The sequence below is a fragment of the Sphaerodactylus townsendi genome, linkage group LG12, assembly GCF_021028975.2.
Source record: "Sphaerodactylus townsendi isolate TG3544 linkage group LG12, MPM_Stown_v2.3, whole genome shotgun sequence".
Classification (NCBI taxonomy): domain Eukaryota; kingdom Metazoa; phylum Chordata; class Lepidosauria; order Squamata; family Sphaerodactylidae; genus Sphaerodactylus; species Sphaerodactylus townsendi.
The window spans coordinates 21499525-21513522 of NC_059436.1; the positions used below are offsets into that span (position 1 = coordinate 21499525).

At 48.3% G+C, this 13998-nt stretch overlaps 1 protein-coding gene across 1 annotated transcript in view; it reads left to right on the top strand.

The window, feature by feature from the left end:
- The window catches only part of USP2 (ubiquitin specific peptidase 2), an 80764-nt gene that overhangs the window by 14048 nt on the left and 52718 nt on the right, over positions 1 to 13998 (top strand). The window contains exon 2 of the mRNA XM_048513263.1: positions 264 to 347. The gene's annotated coding sequence lies outside the window, so the exon portion shown is untranslated. The remainder of the gene's footprint in view (positions 1 to 263; positions 348 to 13998) is intronic.

Here is a 13998-nt window from a genome sequence, read left to right on the forward strand (position 1 = left end):
CACACCTGGCCAAGTCAGCACAAATCTCTACACCTCCCCAACCCTTTGGGGCCATTAGGTGAGGCAGCGCTCCAGCAATGCGGCAGGTGTCATTATCCTTGTGACGCTTCGGAGAGAAGCCACGCCAAGGTCAGGAATTGTCACGAGGGAGGCCCCTCAGGGGCTTTTTCGCTCTCGGGACAGCACTCACCTGCTTGCACCTGAATCCCCTTGGGCCACGTGTTGGGCTCACCTTGCATTCTTTCTCTTTCTCCCCCCTGCAGCCCCAGCAGTCAGAATGGTATGATGCTAAGTTGTTTCTAACACCGCAAGGAACAAAATTCTCGTAGAAGTGGCCATCACAGACGGTAAGCAGCCCGCACAGGTGGGGCAGGGGCGGGGGCTGGGGTTTCCTTGAGGGGTCTGTAAGGGGAACTGCTCTGGATGGAACTAATGAGGCTTCAGTGACCCAGACAATGTTCCACTGGTTCTTTGGCTGAAGCCATCTGTAAATCTGAATTGAACTGAAAAAGCCAGCCTCCCTAATCGGACCCAGATTCAAGTTTAAACGGAGACTCAAATTTGGATCTGAGGCCAGATGTTTAACTCAGCAGTGGCGTAGGAGGTTAAGAGCTCGTGTATCTAATCTGGAGGAACCGGGTTTGATTCCCAGCTCTGCCGCCTGAGCTGTGGAGGCTTATCTGGGGAATTCAGATTAGCCTGTGCACTCCCACACACGCCAGCTGGGTGACCTTGGGCTAGTCACAGCTTCTCGGAGCTCTCTCAGCCCCACCTTCCTCACAGGGTGTTTGTTGTGAATGGGGAAGGAGATTGTAAGCCCCTTTGAGTCTCCTGAAGGAGAGAAAGGGAGGATATAAATCCAAACTCTTCTTCTTCTTCTTCATTGCAATTTATTGCAATTGTGTTATTTACACCTTGCACGTTTCTTGTTTATGTACCCCCTCCCCCCCCCCCCGATTAACAGAGTAGGAATTTTACTGGCGCTGGTGGGGGGGGGCAATACATTTTAGGCTGGCATCTTTTTACCAATCAGTTTGCCATCTGCATAGATATTAGATTTTAGAGTTAATTTATATCATATTGTAAAAATTGGAGTAGTTTTAGTCCTACATGTAAGCCTCCCTGAGCCTTGCTCTGGCCAGGAATGGGCAGGGCATAAATATAATGAAATAAATAAGTAAAATCTGCTTGATAATCAGAAGGTCAGTTTCAATCCTCGATATCTCCAGTTAAAAAGGCCAGGAATCAGGTGATGGGAAAGGCCCCCGTCTATGATCCTGCAGAGCAGCTGCCAGTCTGAGTGGGCAGTACTGATTTTGATGGGCCAAGTCTATCAAAATCCTTGACTTCTGGCCTTGTGGAGTCTGGGGGATGGCATTACAGAAGCTACCTTGGTGTTCTCATCATGTAGTTTCCCCCTGGGATTTAGCTATGTGCAGTTCTTCAGGTTGTTGTGGGTTTTCCGGGCTGTGGGGCCGTGGTCTGGTAGATCTTGTTCCTGACGTTTCGCCTGCATCTGTGGCTGGCATCTTCAGAGGAGTATCACAGAGAGAAGTAGACTTCTACCAAACCACGGCCACACAGCCCGGAAAACCCACAACAACCAGTTGAATCCAGCCGTGAGAGCCTTCGATGATACATTGCAGTTCTTCATTTCTCTGCTTCTTGAGAAACAAACAGGGCGAGAGAGAGATTCTGTGCCACAAGCTCACCCTCCCGCCCTGCGCAAGGGCTTTGGGATCCCAGGCTGCATTAAACAATCTACCTTGTTGGGATCGCCTGCCTAATGACGCGTTAGCATCACGCCTGTGAGGTGGCGGCTTTAATGCCCCAGCCAAATTCCATTGGGCTTAATTATATCCTGCCTTGCCAATTTTCCTTGCAAGAGGCATTTGCATTCTCCTTCTAACAATCGGTTAGAGCCGTGTTCCACCCCAGAAGCAGCTGCTTCCCAGAGCTAGGAAGCGAGACATGACCCCCAGGGACCAGAAAGGTATTTCTAGTCTTCCTTTTCAGCAGGGCCAACCTGTTTGGCTGCAACGGGACAGCCCCGGGGAGGGGAAAAAATTGGATCTTTAGGTCTCTTGAACAAAATTAAAAAGACAAAGTCACCCAGCGGGCGGCATTTCAAGGCGAGAAGCTAAAAAGGTGATTTGTGTAAGTAGCAATTAGTGAAACTCAGAGCACAGGGTTGGACTTTTGGTGGGGCTGTCTGGGCCCCGGAGGTTTTCTTGGCTCAAGGGTTCGTCCTGTAGCAACCCTGCTCCATGCTGATGCTGTTTTGCTTACCCTCTGCAAATGGAGCCCCCTTCTCACTTTTCATTTGGAGTTGTCTGTGCTCAGTTACACGGAGTCAGCGTTTAAAATCCAGCAGTGCTTTTTGCGAAGGGCTGTGTGAGATTCCCAGAGATTCATGGCACAATCCCATGGGAGAACAGGGAGATATGCAACTCTGAGCCAATCTTCAGAGGTTCTGTCGTTGTGATCCGGGTCTGGTAAGCCGCTTTGAGACTCTTTAAGGTTGAGAAAAGTGGGGTATAAATCCAAACTCTGAAAGCGGGGTATAAATCTTCTTCTGCATTGAGTTGTGTGTTTTGTGAGGCTTGGGATGTTTTAGCGGCATTGTGGTTCTTTTCGATGGTGGCTTTTCAGTAGCAAGCATTTTTGTGTGTACATTTCTGGAATTTTGAAGAACCGTATGGGTTTGCTGCTTCACTGTTATTGTTTGTTTTTAAAAAAAAACACTGTTTTTGTTGTAGCGTGCAAACATGTGCCTTGATTCTTTTGCCTTGGAATACAGTTGGGGAGATGTGACTGGCATAGGCCAGCCGGATGCGATGGCTTTGCTTTCGATTGATCTTTCTGTGGATTTTATAGTTCTTTTTAGCAGGCTGTAGTTATGCATGGATGAGATCTGATTAGATCCGCCAAGGGTAGAATTTTGCTGGAGAGAGGACAGGTTCCCTTCGTATAAGAGGCAGCGTGGGTGTCCGGCTCCGTAGCAGGGTCATTTCTCTCCATCTTACTGGAGCAGAAGAGGGAATTTTGGCAGATGGTTCTAAAAGAGAAGCTGCACTTTCTGAAATTCCCCTCTTCTTGACCAGTATGAGGGAAGTAAGGCAGCATGGTATACCCTATCTTATAAGATCTTGGAAGCTGAGCAGGGTTGTGCCATGAACAGGAGACCACCAAAGATGACTCTGCAGAGGAAGATGATGGCAAACTACCTCTGCTTCTCATGTGCCTCGAGAGATGTTTGCTGAGACTACCATAAATTGGAAGCTAAGCAGGGTCAGTACTTGGGAGACCACCAAGAAAAACTCTGTGGAGGAAGGCAATTGCAAACCACCTCTGCTTCTCACGTGCCATAAAACCTTTTGCTGGGGTTGCTATAAATGGGCTGCAATTTGACAGCACTGATGTACATAAGTACAACAGTTTCTCACCTGCTCCTATGAGTCACTTGAGGTGTAAATAGAGGGGCATTACGTATATACATAAATTATGTATCTTTTCACCCCAGCTTTGAACCCTGTTGCCTGTTGTTACTGACCCTGCAGAGAAAAGAAGACAGTTTCATTATAAAAAGGAAACCCAGGGCCTTTCCGCTGCTCTCAGCGGGCGGCATCCCAGGCGCTCTTCTTAACGGCGCCTTTTGATGGCCCCGCACAGAGCGCGGGGTCGTGGGGACGGCCGGGCGCGTGCCTGGGATGCTGCGCGCTGAGAGCAGCGGAAAGGCCCTGGGTTTCCTTTTTATAATGAAACTGTGGGAGGGAGAAGTGTTTGCCTTCCTTCAGTCCAGAATATGATTCCACACGGCTGCTATTTCTGTTTTACAACCACCTTCCAGCTTTTAGTAGGGATGTACATGGCTGTAATTTTAAATACTTTGAATTGGATTTGATCTTTTTTTTCCCATGATGATTACTTGTGAATTTAAGTCTATAATCCATCTTGGGCACTTTGGGAGAGAGGTGGATTAGAAGCAAAGGAAAGAAGTAAATAAAACAGAAGTGGCTCTTAGGAATAAAGCAAACATATTTTGAAACAAGAATTAGAAAGCCTCATGTAGCTGGCAATTGAAATGTACTACACCTTTTGGGGAAGTGATTATTAGTTTACATAGCGGAAGAATGCCTGGTATTTCCAGAGTTCAGGTTTAATCAATGGCTAATTGCCATTGACAACACCATAGCTTGACATCTCTGGGACGTAGTGGTCAGAATGTTGCACTAGGATCCAGAAGGCCTGGGTTTGAATCCTTGCTCTGCCTCGGAAACTGAGTAGCTTTTAGCCAGTCGCTCGCTCGCCACCTAATCTGTCTCGCAGGGTTGTTGTGACGATGAAATGGAGAAAGGGTCCCCACAGGGGAAGAACATGGGATGTAAATGAAATCAGCCTCTGCCGGCGCTTCATTCCCTTCTCTCTGTCTACTGGATTTAATCCTGCCATATCTCCAGCTACCTCAGAACTGTGTAAGTGGTTCTCTGTTCCCTGTTTAGGCTCACAACAATCCTATGAGGTAGATGAGTCTGAGAAAAAATAACAGGCCTAAGGGAACACAGCGAGATTCATGGTGGATTAGAAAACTGAATCTCTCCAGCCCAGGTAGGCTGTTCTCTTCCCACGGGTCAGATTCAGCTAAATGTAGTCTTAGGCATTTCCCCTTCCCATCTATCGTGGGTCTCCAGTGGGAAAGGCAGATGATAAATGACAATAATAGTAATAATAATAATAAAAATAGAAGAGTGGAAGATCTGACTGGAATCCCTGAGGGGCACAAACAGTGTGGTGTAGTAGTTAGTTCGTTAGACAAGAATCTAGGGCAGGAGCGTACAACCTTTTTGAGGCCTCGAGTGGCATGGTGGCACAGCGATAAAATGGCTGCCACAGCTTAACTTCAGTAACACAGGGCATTTCCCCACTCACCATGATCCCCCTATGCCGCGCGCTGCTCTCAGCACGCGGCATCCCTGCACGGGGTCTGCGCGCGGTCATCAAAAGGCGCCCTTTGCAAGAGCGCCAGGGATGCCTCGCGCTGAGGGGGCACGACAGCGGCAGCGTTGGGGCGGCTGCGCTGTCGCCACCCCTCTCGTGGGGAGTGCCGGGGGACCCCGCGCTACTCTCCTCAAGTAGCGCGGGGCTTAAGGTAAGTGGGGAAAGGCCCACAGTGGCCCTTTCCACATAGACTTTTAAAAACTTTTTGTGATAGGAAATGAAATGTTTCCTTCAAAGAGTTCCACATTGTTTTCCCTACTGTAGTTCTGAAACTGTTTTATTTCCAGCTTCAAAACGTTTTCAGTTTTTAAAAAATGGTTCTGTAAGCGGAAATGTTTTCAAAACAGTTTCACTTCAGTGCGGTCTCTTTAAAACATTTTCCACACTTCTCTGCCTTTACCGAACTTCCTCCTTGGGGCCAATTTGTGAGCTCACTCTTCCCCCCCTTGCCCGTGTCTCATCATTTCTGTTAGCTTTTGTTATTTTGGGCTTCTAATCTCTGAGGCATCCATACGGACAATTGCAGCCCGAAGCTGTGAAGCATCGATTCTTGAACTAACTAAAAAAAATGGGAAGAAACGCATAATGGCGGCTATGAATCGTTTTGAAGGGGTGTATGCGGACATACATCTTGGTGTAGTGGTCAAGAGCAGGTGCACTCTAATCTCTGACACTTGAGCTATGGAGGTTTATCTGGTGAACCAGATGGGCTTGTGCACCCCGACACATGCCAACTGGGTGACTTTGGGCTAGTCACAGTTCTTCGGAGCTCTCTCAGCCTCACCCACCTCACAGGCTGTTTGTTGTGGGGTGGGGAGAGGGAAAGGAGATTATAAGCCCCTTTGAGTCTCCTTACAGGAGAGAAAGGGGGGATATAAATCCAACTCTTCTTCTTCTTCTAGAGGGATTAAAAATGTTTTCCAAACATTTTAGGAGAATCGTGCGAAAAGGGCATTGTAGATCCTTATGCTGTTGTGGCAGCTCCAGGTGAAGCAACATTTTTAAAAATCCGTACAGTCAATCAATTCTCCAACAGCCAATTAGAAGCCTTGCTGGGCAAAAGCCCTCCCTGGCCCCACCCACTTCCTAAAAACACTTGTTGGACACCAGAAAAGGTTTTGGTGGGTGCCATTGAGCCCACAGGCACCATCTTGGGTTCCCGTGATCTAGGAAAACCACATTAAAATACCCTCTTGTGAAGCTTGTTGGGTATGCTTGTTGGGAGAGGAGACGTCTGAGGGGGGGATATGATTGAAGTCTATAAAATTATGCATGGGGTAGAAAATGTTGACAGAGAGAAATTTTTCTCTCTTTCTCACAATACTAGAACATTCAATACTAGGGGGCATCCATTGAAAATGCTGGGGGGGGGGGCAGAATTAGGACTAATAAAAGGAAACACTTCTTCACGCAACGTGTGATTGGTGTTTGGAATATGCTGCCACAGGAGGTGGTGATGGCCACTAACCTGGATAGCTTTAAAAGGGGCTTGGACAGATTTATGGAGGAGAAGTTGATCTATGGCTACCAATCTTGATCCTCCTTGATCTCAGATTGCAAATGCCTTAGCAGACCAGGTGCTCAGGAGCAACAGCCGCAGAAGGCCATTGCTTTCACCTCCTGCACGTGAGCTCCCAAAGGCACCTGGTGGGCCACTGCGAGTAGCAGAATGCTGGACTAGATGGACTCTGGTCTGATCCAGCAGGCTAGTTCTTATGTTCTTATCCTTGGCCATGTCCCTCTCTCCCACCCCCTCACTGACCTCTGAGGGACGTTGAGGTGATAAAATGGGGAGCGGCCGCCACACCTTCTGTTTTGGACTTTTTGACAGAAGTGTGGGAGTGAAACACAAAGGGCTCCGTCTGAGCTCAAGCTGCACCGTCAGGTCCGAGCGGTGGCGAAAGCGTGCCCAAACATGTGCGAAACGTTTTCCCCGTCCATCATGATGTAACCACGGCTTTCAGCCCTGCTTGCATGCACGCACCTTGTCATTTTCACAAATCAGCAGTGTCTCGAGTGAATGGCAGACCGCTTGACCTTCTGGAGTCTGGCCTTCCTTGGGGGGTTTTCTTGTTTTGTTAGGATCTCGCTTTTACTACACGGGGCCTGGAGCCCTTTCCTTCCAGACGCGGTGTCTTTCCAGGAGACTGTCTGCAGGCAGAGAGAAATTCTTGAACGTTGCACGGGTGAGAGGAGAGGGTGCTGCGCTCCCGTTTTGTGCGGGGCACCGGCGGGTCTTGTAAAAGCCGACCGTTCTGCTCAGAAGGGTTGCAAAACTCTGCTGCTCCTGTTGTGAATTGCAGGATAAAAATCCAGACAACTGGGTATTTTACATTTTTTTCTGGGAAATTTGTCCCATCAGGGAATGCTTGCAAGCCTCCAAGTGACCTCAGAGGACCCCAGGAGCAAGCCGAAAGTCACTGCCTTCCAGCAGGGCCCTTTCTCTGCCCGTGCCTCTTGTTTCTCCGGCGCATGCCAAAGCCCAGCTGGCGGACGGCCAGTCCCAGAGTTTACGCCGGGCATCCTGAAAGGGCTCTGAAACGAGGCTGTTTCCCCAGCAACCGGAGACTCTCAGCCAGGCAAGCTTCTGACTTGAAAGTAAAGGGAAGGCGCTGTGGGAGGGAGATGGCCAGCAGGCGTCCCGGCACTGCGGAGCCACGCACGCCCTAGACCCCGGGGCCGCCACTTTCACCAGCACCCACCGCTTGGCACTTCTGGGCTTGTGTGGTTGGGCCTTGCCTCCCCAGGGCAATTGGATCAGGCCCCAGAACTTTCTTTCCAAACTGTGCAAGCCTGGCTTCTCCCTCTTGGACGGTCAAAGCTGAACCAAGGTAGGCCAAGTTTAGACAGAGTTTATTTCCAGATCTAGCTCTGAGGTCTTGGGGTATGGCTCCCAGCCATCACTGTAAGCAGTGAGCTTTACCGATTAAATTTCTTTCTTTCTTTCTTTCTTTCTTTCTTTCTTTCTTTCTTTCTTTCTTTCTTTCTTTCTTTCTTTCTTTCTTTCTTTCTTTCTTTCTTTCTTTCTTTCTTTCTTTCTTTCTTTCTTTCTTGCTTTCTTGCTTTCTTCTCAAATGTTGTATCATCTTTTGGACAAAGGGCACCTTAATTATGGCAAAGGGTTTCAGCTTGTAGAGGGAAAGATGCTCTGTGCATGCTCAAGAACACGCTTCAGATCCTGCAGTTTACAAGCCCTGCTCCAAACTAGGACAAAGTCAAATCCAGTCCAGTTATTTGCTGAGACCCACCAACCTGTGACTGATCAGATCCCACAGATTTTTTCAGCTTGCACAATACTTCTCCTGACAGAGACAAAGAAGGTCACCCTAATTCCCATTTTATAAAATAAGAACTGTTTCACGCTGGGTAGATTTTTCCCCCCCCAGATAGCACGCCAATGAAAAGTACGCAGACCACAATTGTTGTCTGTTGTGATCGGCATACAAAAGTCCATGTGTGTGCCTCTGCAACTGCTTGGTGCTTTTTGGCCCATGGACCTGCAGCAGAACATTTGCCTGTGCGGTCTTCACTGTGACCCTTTGTGCACGGCTGGCATTCTTATCCTTTTAATGAAAGTACGGTTTGCACAAGAAAACAGCCAATCTGACAGCAAAAACAATAAAAACAAATCTTGAGGATGGTGGTAAGTGTGCTTAAGTCACAGCTGACTTATGGGCGTAGGAGGTTAAGAGCTCGTGTATCTAATCTGGAGGAACCGGGTTTGATTCCCAGCTCTGCCGCCTGAGCTGTGGAGGCTTATCTGGAGAATTCAGATTAGCCTGTGCACTCCCCAATAATAATAATCTTCAGCTGGGCGGACTTTGTATTAAATACAGCTTCGAGCTCTCTCAGCCCCACCTACCTCACAGGGTGTTTGTTGTGAGGGGGGAAGGGCAAGGAGATTGTAAGCCCCTTTGAGTTTGCTGCAAGAGAGAAAGGGGGGATATAAATCCAAACTCTTCTTCTTCTTCTTCTTCTTCTTCTTCTTCTTCTTCTTCTTCTTCTTCTTCTTCTTCTTCTTCTTCTTCTTCTTCTTCTCATGGGGTTTTCAAGGCAGGATATGGAGAGAAGTGGTTTGCCAGCGTGGCGTAGTGGTTAAGAGCAGGTGCACTCTAATCTGGAGAACTGGGTTTGATTCTCAGCTCTTCCACTAGAACTGTGGAAGCCCATCTGGTTAACCAGATTAGCTTGTGCACTTCAACACATGCCAGCTGGGTGACCTTGGGCGAGTCACAGTTCTCTGGAGCTCTCTCAGCCCCACTCACCTCACAGGGTGTTTGTTGTGGAGGGAGGGGAGGAAAATGAGATTGTCAGCTCCTTTGAGTCTCCTTACAGGAGAGAAAGGGGGGATGTAAATCCAAATTCCTCCTACTCCTACTCCTACTCCTACTCCTACTCCTCCTACTCCTGTCATTTCCTCCCTCTAAATAGTGACCCTGGACTTTCTTGGTCATCTCCCACCCACATGGTAACCAGGGCCAATCCCGCTTAACTCCTAAGATCTGAAGATGCTAGCTTGGACCATCCACACCACAGGAAAACACTGAGCCCAGTACCATGGGGTTTTCAAGGCCAGAGACTTTTAGAGGTGGCTTGCCGTTGCCTGATTCTGCATAACAACCTTTGACTTCCTTGATGGTCTCCCATCCAAGTTCTAACCAAGGTCAACCCTGCTTAGCTTCCAAGATGTGAAAGATCAGGTTAGCCTCATCCCAGTATAGATTGCGCAAGCAGTTTCCAGGAATGCACAGCAGCATAGAAATTATTTCTAAAGAAATAAGCAGTTCCCTTGTAGAGTAGGAATTCACAGATTTTATTATTTATTAGTTTATTAAATTTATTCCCCACCTTTCCCAACCAATGTTTGACTTAGGGTAACTTACACACAAATTTAAAATACAAATAATGCTAATAATACAATAAAGTATGACAGTAAAATACTCTTCTACAGATGGTGAATATTTAATACACAAAACCCCAAAATCTACAAATTATCATCTGCAACCTGACATAGTTCAATTACCAATTACTGAGTTGTTGGTTGGGGGGAAGGTGGCGAAGGCGCCCAATTTAAGGAGCGCATGTTGGAAATTGGGGAGCCGCCAAGGTGGACAGTCAGACGGGGTAGTCTGAACCAAAAGCCCAGTGGAACATCTCTGCCTTGCCGGCCCTACGGAACTGACTGAGATATTCCACTAGCCACGGGACTTGCAGACAGTCCCCCATTACTTAGTCTTCTGCTTTGTTTGCTAGAATATTTGTCACTTAGCTGTGCTCCTGAGCATCGGCCTGTTTCATCTCAGGACCTAAACCGTGGAGTCTGTAGCTTACGCCCCAGATTGACAGCTACCTCCCCCCTTTTCTTTCCAGGACTGGCAAGATGGAGTGTGGGGTGGGGGACGGACACATTTCTCTTAACATCAGAGCTGCTCCTACGCAGAGCTGGACAGATTCTTGGGCTGGTTCTCGAACCTTCCCTATTTGCATCCACCTGGAGTCAGTCAGATCTGAATTATTGATGGAGAAGCAGGGGTGGGAGGGGGCAGCCAAGCTGAGCGGTGGGGGCTGGGCTGCCCAAAGGTGTTTGGATTTGCCCCCTGTTGTAAGAGAGGCTATCTATATCCCCAACCTCTCCACATTTCCACAGCTTTATGATACCCTTTCCCCCAGCTGTTCTTATGTCCTTACTGGCTTCAAGAGGGATTATGGAGATTCTTAGAGGGCAGATCCATCAGTGGCTACCAGCTGTCATGACTAAATGGAACCTCCATGGTCAGAGGCAGTCAACCTCTGGATCCCATTGCCAGGAGGCAACATCAGGGGAAGGCTCTGTGCCCTGTTGCTGGACCTCCAGAGGACCCGGTTGGCCACTATGTGAGACAGGACGTGGGACTAGATGGACCCTCACTGGTCTGATCCAGCAGAGCTGTTATGTTCAGACGTGATGGCGGCAGTATTTCAATCTGTTGTCTCCTTTAATTCCGTCCACTCCAACCCTCTTCAGGGTAAACAAAAAACAGTGATCTTTTTTAAACAACTGGGTTTGTAAATGTTTATAATTAGATATGGTCAAATGTTCTGTCTTTTGAAAAGGACTTAAAATTAAGTAAAATTAAGAGCTTGTTTAAAATCACAAGCCTGTGGCAGAGTCCTACCTGCTGGATCATAACCCCCTAGTCAGGCATTATTTTTCCTCTCTTTTTCTGTTATTTGAACGTACCCCTTAGTGTGCAGGTGTAGAAAGTGGGGTTACCAACTCTAGGTTGGGAAATTCCTGGAGATTTGAAGGTAATGGCTGGAGGGGCGGAGTTTGCGGAGAAGGTCACCCAGCTGGTGTGTGTTGGAGTGCACAAGCTAATCTGGTTCACCAGATAAGCCTGCGGGGAATCAAACCTGGTTCTCCAGATTAGAGTGCACCTGCTCTTAACCACTATACCACACTGGCTCTCAGTGATCAGATGTCAATCTGGGAGATTTTTAGTCCCAACCTGGAGGTTGGCAACCTTGGATTCTCTGTCTCTCTCTGCTAGGGTTTTCTGGGGCCTGGAGATCCCGCAGAATTACAGCTGACCTCAAGATTATCGACACCAGCTCCCCTGGAGAAAATGGTTGTTTTGGAGGGTGGACTCTGGCATTTTATGTGCTGGCATTCCTCCCCTCCCCCAAACCTCCCCTCCCTAGACTCTGCACCCTAAATCTCCAGGTATTTCCCAACCCAGAGTTGGCACCTTGCGTGGCACAAATGCCAAGAGTCATAGCAAGACAGGCAGGGTCCCCGAGGGGCAGAAAACATTCCTTTTTGGCACAGATAGGTGCAGGGTGCTTCTTGTCTCCTGGCCTGGCCAGACACCCCACCCTCCAGGTGCTGGTGATGTGGAGCAACCCCCCCCCCCCCACCGCCAGAGAAATCACAACCCTGGGCGCCGTCTCTTTAAGGAATAATTTCATAAACGTCGCCAGCCTTGAAGGCGCCCGTAGACTTCTGCTTTCTTTTGCCACAGCCGATTGGCATGGGGATTAATCCGTCTCTCTGTGATGTGATTGTGATGTCATGTGCCTTCTTGGAACAGTGCAGCTGTCTGGCTCTCTCCTGGGGTGGGCTTAAAAGGGGGCGGGCATGGGAGCCGGCCACCGCGCCTGCTTCTGTGCTCAACAACCCCCTGAGCCCTGCCATACTCAAATTTCTGGACTTTTTGTCTCTAGGCAAGCCAGGCCTTTTGCAGCAGCGGGCAAAAGTTCAGTGATTTCCCCCCCCCACACACACACACACACCCTACCTCCAACACTGGGGTTCCTCCCTTCCTTACACCATGCCCTCCTAGGGTTGCCAACTTCCATGGAAGGCATACACTAATCGGAAGGCAGCGCTGTCCCAATGTGACAGCACATGGAGAATTTGTTTTGAGCAACCTTTCTGTGCAGCTTAGAGGGCACATTCACCCTAATTGTGACTTATTTCGAATGCAGGACTCCGAGGCAAGATTATAACTGGGTTCGTGCTTGTGCGAAGATCAATTTGAGCTCTTATTTCTCTTTGAAATAACGCTTCTGACAGCGACTCGTCAGTATCACTTGGAAAGATCAGTTTATTCTACAGTTACATTTTGTGTTTGTACTTATTGCTACCTCTCTTTCTGTTTTTGTTGACAGCCGGCAATCGTTTTGTTCCCTTTCCCCACTTAGATTGTTGGGCACGTTTGCGTCGGTGGGAATTTGTTGAGTTCTGTTTTTTTTTTTAAGCTACTGCTGTAAGTAGCGTCAATACAGCTTTTTGATAATCGTAAACGTTTTTGCAATTATTTTGCCGGTGGCAGTTCTTTATTTTGTTATTTTTATTTTTAATTATTTTATTTATGTTTATATCGATACCCTGCCCTTCCCATCTGTATGTATCGCTTATGATACCGAGTTAGACAGTTTTTATACTGTTAAACTGGGGTGCAGTTTCAGAGGTGGGATCCAGCAGGTTCTCACAGGCTCCCGGGAGTTGGTTGCTAATTATTTGTGTGTGCCGAGAGGGGGTTACTAATTGGTGATTTTGCCATGTGATTTTTGTCTTAGTTACGCCCCTCCTCTCAGCAGTAGCGCGCAGAACTTGAAGCAGTCTAGCAGGAGGTGTGTGGCAGCCTGCGCTTGCGTGCATTCGTTTCCCGCCCAAGGACCGGTGCAGCGGCTGCATCCTTGCCACAGCCCCGCCCAGCCCCGGAATGCCCGGCCACGCCCCCATTGTGCCCCGCCCAGCCCCATTGGCGCTATGCCACTGTTTGAATCCCACCACCATGGGAACCTGCTACTAAAATTTTTGGATCCCATCACTGTGCAGTTTATACTTTCTTAATTACAACTTCCTGGAGGCAGCCGGAGATAGCCCACTATTACATCTGATCTCCAGGAGACAGAAAATGGAGAAAATAGCCACTTTGGAAGTGGGGGCTTGATGGCATATTCTGTCCCGCTCAGTTTGCTCTCCTTTCCAAACCCTCCAAACAGGCTCCACTCCAAAATTCCCCAGGTGCTTCCCCATCCCCAACCCAGAGATTTTGAGTTGGCCATAGGTGTCAAACTCGTGGCCCTCCAGATGTTATGGACTACAGTTCCCATCGGGATGATGGGAACTATAGTCCATAACATCTGGAGGGCCACAAGTTTGACACCTGTGTAAATTTAGCCCTATGCCTTGCCCAGTCTCCGCCACCGAAATCTGCAGACAGAGCTGGAAATCCTCCACTCATCGCTGCTTTTATCACATGCTTGGGAGTGAGGTTCTTGCACATTTTCCCACTGCGGTGTTCAAAGAGAGGCTGGTGGCAGTTTTCAGCAGAAAAAATAGTACCAAGGGAAACAGTTTAATATCCTACTCTAGTCTGCAATTGCAGGCCCAGTAATGGTTCCCTCTCTCTTCTTTATATATAACTCCACCCCCCCCCCACACACACACACACTTCCCCAGGGAATATAATTTATGACAATTGCTTCAAATTGCTCATTGCAATAGCTGGC